The following is a 7,928-nucleotide window of genomic DNA, read 5'->3' as shown; positions in this document are numbered from 1 at the left end:
TTGCAGCATGTGGGATCTCGTTCCATGACCAGTGATCAAACTTGGGCTCCCTGCATTGGGATCTTGGAATCTTAGCCACTGAACCATCAGAGAAGTCCCTCCAATGGGTTTTAAATAATTAAATCAATGAGAGAAGCACCATCTTACCCTGTCCTCTAATCTTGGTCTCTGCCTGATTCAAAAGAACCACCTTAAGTTTCTCAGCTGTTCCTTCCTGCTCTTCTAGCTCCTTGACATCTAGACTTTGAAATGTGACCTCATGGAGAGGCACTGTCTTTGGCATCACATGCCAACCCTGGTACTGCCTCTGGGTTCTGCCTGGAAAGTTCTACAGAGAAGAAAGGAAGTTCTGCCATTGGCAGATATGTCATATTCATGAGTTCAGAGGACAAGGCATAGCTGTCCTTTATGATTTCTGTAGAGATACTGTCAGTCCACACAGAAGCAACCCTGATCGCGTATATCAGAGAGTTTCTGTTTTAGTTATTAATAGCTGTGTAACAAATTACCCCAATAACTTAGTGGCTTAGGACAACATAAATGGGACTTCTGTAGTGGTCTAGTGGCTAAGACTCTGAGTTCCCAATGCAGGGGGCCCATGTTGATCCCTGATCAGGGAACTAGGTCCCACATGCTACAACTGAGACCTGATGCAGCCAAATAAACAATAAATATATACATTAAAAGTAGACATTTATTATCCTAAAGTTTCTATGGGGGTCAGGAGTTTGAGAGCAGCTTGGACTGGACGATCTGATGTTGTAGGTGGCTCACAGGCTGTTAAGGCTGCTCTCCCTGTGGGCGAGGCTGCTCAAGTGTCCTCATGACATGGTTGCTAGCCCCCCTCAGACCAAGTGATCTGAGCAAGGAGGAAGTTGTATCCTCTCACGACCTGGCCCTCGAAATCACATCCCATCACTTCTGCCACCAGTCCATATTCAAAGGCAGGGTGGGTGGGGAGCGGTGAGGCTCCATCTTTCGAAAGAAGACACGTCAAAGAATTCGCCAACATATTTTAAAACCATGACAGTTCTCTTCCACACTCCATCTTCTCTGTCTTCAGCTACTTGGTCTTATTACTATTCTGCTCCCCCCACCTTCTCTCCACGACTCCCAGGGTCTAGGGTCTCTGCCAGAGTGGGGTGTGTATGTGTGGTGTGTGTGTGTGCTGGGGTGCTGGATTAGCTCACAAAAATCTCTTCCTATTCTGTGTTCCAAAAAAACTTCTCAATAAAAAGTGAGTGAGAGAGAGAAAAGGTTTGGGGAAAGAAAACACCCTACTTGACTTAGGAAAGTGGTGGGTGTGTGCTCAGTAGCTTCAGTCTAGTCTGACTCTTTGCGACCCTGTGGACTATAGCCTGCCAGGCTCCTCTGTCCGCGGGGATTTTCCAGGCAAGAATACTGGAGTGGGTTGTCATGCCCTCCTCTAGGGGATTTTCCCGACTCAGGGATTAAAACCCTGTCTCCTACATTTCCCACACTGGTAGGTGGATTCTTTACTGCTGAGCCACATCGGAAGCCCATGAAAGTAAATAATTTTAAACAATTTCACTAATTTGTCAGAGATTCAGCTTCTTTCATCAGGAGGTTGGAGATGGTAATATTTATCACACAAGATTGTTATATGAGGACTATTTTCATCACAAGTCACAGAACTCTGATTCATGCTAGTTAAGAAAAAACAAAGGAGCTAATTAGCTCATCAATCAATAGCTCAGGGTTAGGGCTGCCATCAGGCAGGACTGGATCCTGATGTTCAAATGAGCATCAGCATCTCTCCATCTCTCGCCCCTGCCTTCCTCCATGAAGGCTTCATTACAGTAAGGCTCTCTCCACCTGATGGCTCTCAGCTTTTCCAGGCTGACATTTCTACCCTCTTCAGTTCAGTCGCTCAGTCGTGTCTGACTCTTTGCAACCCCATGGACTGCAGCAGGCCAGACCTCCCTGCCCATCACCAACTTCTGGAGCTTGCTCAAACTCATGTCCATCGAGTTGGTGATGCCACCCAGCCATTTCATCCTCTCTCCTCTCCCTCTCCTCATGGCTTCAATCTTTCCCAGCATCAGGGTCTTTTCCAATGAGTCAGTTCTTTGCATCAGGTGGCCAAAGTATTGGAGTTTCAGCTTCAGCATCAGTCCTTCCAATGAATATTCAGGAATGATTTCCTTTAGGATTGACTGATTTGATCTCCTTACAGTCCAAGGAACTCTTTCAATGCCACAGTTCAAAAGCATCAATTCTTCGGCACTCAGCTTTCTTTATAGTCCAACTCTCACATCCATACATGACTACTGGAAAAATCATAGCTTTGACTATATGGACCTTTATCAGCAAAGCAACATATCTGCTTTTTAATATGCTATCTACGTTTGTCATAGCTTTTCCTCCAAGGAGCAAACGTCTTTTAATTTCATGGCTGCAGTTACCATCTGCAGTGATTTTGGAGCCCCCCAAAATAAAGTCTGTCACTGTTTCCATTGTTTCCCCATCTATTTGCCATGAAGTGATGGGATCAGATGCCATGATTTTAGTTTTTTGGATGTTGAGTTTTAAGCTAGCCTTTTCACTCTCCTCTTTCACTTGCATCAGGAGGCTCTTTAGTTCCTCTTCTTTTTCTGCCATAAGGGTGGTATCATCTGCACATCTGAGGTTGTTGATATTTCCCCAGCAATCTTGATTCCAGCTTGTGCTTCATCCAGCCCAGCATTTCACATGATGTATTTTGCATATGAGTTAAGTAAGCAGGGTAACAATATACAGCCTTGACGTACTTCTTTCCAGATTTTGAACTAGTCTGTTGTTCTATGTCCAGTTCTAACTGTTGCTTCTTGACCTGCATACAGATTTCTCTGGAGGCAGATGAAGTGGTCTGGTATTCTCATCTCTAAGAATTTCGCACAATTTGTTGTGATCCAAACAGTCAAAGGCTTTGGCATAGTTAATGAATCAGAAGTAGATGTTTTTCTGGAATTCTCTAGTTTTTTCTATGATCCAACAGATGTTGGCTGTTGATCTCTTGTTCCTCTGTCTTTTCTAAATCCATCTTGAACTTCTGGAAGTTCTTGGTTCACGAGATAATTGAAGGAACCTTAGTCTTACATCTGGAGCCTGGGTGCAAGTAGACTGAGAAAGGTAGCTCTCCCTCCCATTAATCTTGGAGAGACAGAATTCCTAATAAAGAAAGTTCTTTAAATGTGGGAGAATTGTTCACAAGATGGCAGACAGCCACAAATGTGATAAATGTCCAGGAGTGTCTATAACCATGGTGGGACTGAGAGTCAAGTGTTAGGAATTCAAACAGGGTTTCCAGTGAGAGTCCACAGTGTTGGGGAAAAGAACCCATTGGCCTAGACATCACATTCATGACCGGCTCTTCAACTTTTGATATTATCATCAAAGGAAGTTACACATGAAGTTCATAGAGAAACAGTGATGAAGTTCATTCTCCACCTTTAAACTTGTGCACTATGATTGGACCAGACTGCCTCAGGGACTCATGAATTCATTAATCTTACAAATTCTGTAATGAGCTTGGAATTTGCACACTGTAATTATATGACTCTGTAATTTTGTCTGCTAAACTACTGGTTACACTTCAATAACAATTTTGTCATACTGATCTGTATTTCTGTATTGGGAGCATCTCAAAAAGGAGAAATGGCCAGAACCACATTCAAGAGGATCAGAACTCACAGAGGGGAGGTTTGTGGGTTGCAGAGGAGGGAAAAAAGGACGCAAAACTTGTCCTTGAAGGATGAATGGGGGTCTGGTTATTGGAGGGGAAATGGGGGGGTGTCATGATTGGTGAGTATCCTTCCCAGAGCAAATCAAGTCTTTTTTTTTTTTTTTTTAAACAAAGGGACAGCCATCCCTTTCCTTGTCCCAACTTTCCCTGAGAGGAAAGCCATTCCTGTGATGTGGGTGGTTAGTATGTCCCACCAGTGCTGTTGACTCTGCTCTGCAGGTCTGCAGGTCCCAGCTCAGGGTGGGATGTGCGGCTGGGGCTGAGTGGGCAGAGATCCTGGAGATACAATTCTGCAGGTGAGGTGGGGTGGTGTGGATAAGGGACATTTCAGAGACTTGAGCAGAGGTTTAAATTGCAAGCAGCAATGAGCTGTTTAATTTGCACCTTGAAAGGAATGGAAGAGGTGTTCTAATTAACCGAGACAGAGGTTATAAATTAGGACTTTCCAGAGGGGTCCTTGGTGGTCACGTGTCAGGACTTTCTTGTGGAAAGCTGCCCAGAGAATGACATTTCAAGAGCCCTGGGGGTCTTGTGTCAGAAGTCCATCCTCCTGCCAGCCCTGTGATGGACGGTCATAGTGTTTATATCAGAAACTCCAGAGTCTCTGTCAGTGTCCTGTGGTGGGGGTGAAGGGGTGGCAGACCTACACTGGAATCTACACCCTCAGGTCAGAGAGGGCCTGTGCGAGCCCTCTTGCTGAGGCAGCCCGAAGTTTCCTGCCCTAGAAACCCACCCCTCCTGATTCCTCTTAATAGCTTCAGGCTGCCTTGAGATTAGCTTCTCTGGCTCTTTTGCCACCCACGCTGTGTTGTCATGTCTAGAGTGAGGTCACATTGCTTCCACCCTGAAGTGCCTCTCGGATCTCTGATTTTTTTTTAACCCACACATATAACTTGGCTATATGCCAGGCACTGTTAAATCTCTTTGCAGATAAAATACATATTTGTTCTAAGTCACTTACATAAAGCAAATCCTAACAAAACATCAAGAGGAATTATTAGCCCCAATTTACAGATGAACAAACTGAGGCACAGACAGGTTGTGATGACTTGCCTTAACCTCACAGAGCTAGGAAGAGACTGAGATGAGATGCAAACCCAGGCCACATGGCCAGTGCTTGGCCACTCAGCAACTTCAGCCCCTGCCTTCCCAGTGAGGGCCTGCCATTCTCTGAGGTCTGGCTTCAGCAAGGTGCTTGAACTGCTGCACATGACACTCCTAGTTTTTGAATATTTGAAATTATGTGATGCAAATATACAAAGCCTCACTTCAAGTATATTTTGAATTATTGCAATCCTCCCATTTGAAAAGATGTGAAAAAAAACTCCAAAATAAAAATGAAGACCTTTCCAACTTGGCAGGCCCCAGGATTTTCAAGATGTTGTGACATGATTTTCAAAGCCTCGTGGCACCAAGTGAGCTGGTAAAGAGGTAGCCTCCATCTTTTGTTGTCCTGTGGGTATCACGGTATTGCTGCCATTCTTTGGAAGATCAGTGAGTGAATCCATTCCTAGTGCCCGGTTATGTGATCAGCCACCGTTGTTAGAACTGAAAATCTTTTTAAAATCTGGTAACAATGCCATCCAAGTGTCAGTTAAGTGGTGGAGCTGGCAGCAGTGTTCCCAAGATGGAGCCAACATCAATAGCTTTGCATTGGAAGTGAGAAGTACTAAAATGCCTCAAAGAGGGCTGAGCAAGTGATACACACTGCTGCCAATTTAGGAGCAAGCCCTTTGCAAGCATTGGAAATGGCTTTTCCAACAGGAAAGTAGCAGTTAAAAGACCAAAGCCTGCTTCCGCAGTGATAGATTTATGTACAGTAAGAAACATCCCTTCCACTTGACATGTACTTCTTTGGAAAGATTAATCTCATGTGAAGTGAATTTCAATTAAGTGTGACTGCCCTGTGCTAAACTCCAACTGCTATTCCTCACCTTTTCTCTTCTTTCTTTGGAGAGAATGGCTACCAGATTAGTTCTGCTAAAAGATAGATCTTGCCACTCTCCCACTCAGAAACCTCCTGTGGCTCCCACTGCCCAGTGAAATAGGTCCTGATATTCAAGCTAATCAGTGAGTGGGACTGAGTCTCCCCTGGGGAGACGCTCCCAGGGCGTCTCTGTACATCACACACACACTCACACCAGCAGGGCCACACCATTGAGACCACCCCCCCCCCCCCCCACCTCAGAACCTGTGAGGCATTTATGTACTGGGAGCGGAAAAGTCTGATGGGGTCTCAGTTACCAGGGATGGGATGGGAATGCCTGGTGGCCCAACAGCTGTAGTGTTTGCTCAGTACCTGCTGCTTAATAGATCTTCATTAAGCATTGGTGGGGCTTCCCAGGTGGTGCTAGCACAGGAGAGTAAGGTTCAAGCCCTGGATCGGGAACCTCCTGGAGAAGGAAATCACTCCAGTATTCTTGCCTGAAAAGCTCCATGGACAGAGGAGCCTGGCAGGCTCGTCCATGGTGTTGCAAACTGAGGGACTGAGCATTCATGCAACATTCATGTGATGAATGAATGGATGGTCTTTTCAAGAATCTTGTTCTTTGAGTTCTATACTCGCAAGGACAAAGACCAAGGCTACAAATGTGAAGCGGTCTTTATAATCTTAGGTCATTCTGAACTTTCTTGTCCTTGGTCTGGGTTAGGGAAATAATCTCAGCAATCAAAAAACAAACATTTCCTATGTTTTTCTAGGTCAGGGCTTCTCAATCTGCCACTGTGGACACACTGGGCTTGGTAATTCTTCATTGTGGGGGCTGTCCTGGACATTGAAAGATATTTAGAGGCATCCCTGGTCACTTCCCTTGTGGCGGTAAAGAATCTGCCTGCAATGCAGGAGACCTGGGTTCAATCCCTGGGTCGGGATGATCCCCTGGAGAAGAAAATGGCAACCCACTCCAGTATTCTTGCTGAGAGAATCCCATGGACAGAGGAGCCTGGCAGGCTGCAGTCCATGGGGTCACAAAGAGTTGAACCCAACTGAGCAACTAATATACACACACTGGCCTCTATCCAAATAGCTGCCAGGAGCACCCATAACCTAAGCTGTGAAGTCAAGGATGTCTCCAGAAATTACCAAATGCCCGTGGATCAGGGCTGGATTACCCCCAGGTTAGAAACACCCACCTGGGGCAGTGATTCTCAACTCCAGTGGCATACTAATATCACCTGGGGAGCTTGAAAAAAAAATTGATGCCTGGATCTCACCTGGAGACATTCTGATGTAGTTGGTTCTGGAGAGTGGCTTAGGGACAGGAAATTTTAAAAGCTCCTCAGGTGGGTCTAAGGTTTAGCCCAGTCTGAGAGCCACTGGTCTAGCACTGGGCAGTCCACGAGTTTTACACACATGATAAGCTTCATGACCTTCCTGTGCAGGAAGGGAGGAGGATTATTGTTGTGGGTTTCTGACTACAGAAGTGAGGTCCAGAGAGGTATGGTGATCCTATGAGTGGTGGTGCTGGAATTCCAACTCAGCTCATCTGACTCCTAACAGTGCTTCTCCCAAGGGGTAGGGCCCAGCCTGGGCTAGCTTGATGTTGGGGATCATGAGTGAGTTTTTCCCTTCCCAGTGGTTCTTCCTACCCCTTAGCTCCCATTCCCTCACTGTTTCCCCATTCCTTTATGCAAAGGTGCAGCTAGCAGTCATTTACATTTTAGTGAGAACATGAGACTGCTTTTTGTCTCCCAGGGGGATCTGCAAGTTATGCCTCATCTGTAACAGTGAAGAAGATGGCTTTGCATCAGCCCATAGATGAGGTGGGGATGGTTTTGGGGTGGTGAGGAGTGTTTATGACACCTCTGAAATTCAATTCAATTGGTAACTGCCTTTCATCATTAAGGTTCACCTCATTTTAGCTTTGAGCTGAAAATCCTATCCAGCTCCATTTCATTTACGAATAATTTTTGGAGCGTCTCCTATACAATTGTAAGTGCAGTCACGAAGTCACTGTGGGCTGGTTCTCATTCACAAGGCTATAAGTTCCCAGGCAGAGGACATCTTGGCCTTCTTCCGTGGCACTCACCACACCTTGGCCCACACTGGACACGTGACATGGTAGGTACTTGACACATAGACAATTGAATGTCAGGCCACACATCTCGAACCCAAGCCTATGCCCCAGGGAGAGACCACATAGGTTAACCTCAGGACTAAACCTGCAGGCATGTAGCTGAATTT

Source organism: Muntiacus reevesi, chromosome 8, assembly GCF_963930625.1.
Source record: "Muntiacus reevesi chromosome 8, mMunRee1.1, whole genome shotgun sequence".
Taxonomy (NCBI): domain Eukaryota; kingdom Metazoa; phylum Chordata; class Mammalia; order Artiodactyla; family Cervidae; genus Muntiacus; species Muntiacus reevesi.
Note: the sequence above shows the minus strand (reverse complement) of the source record.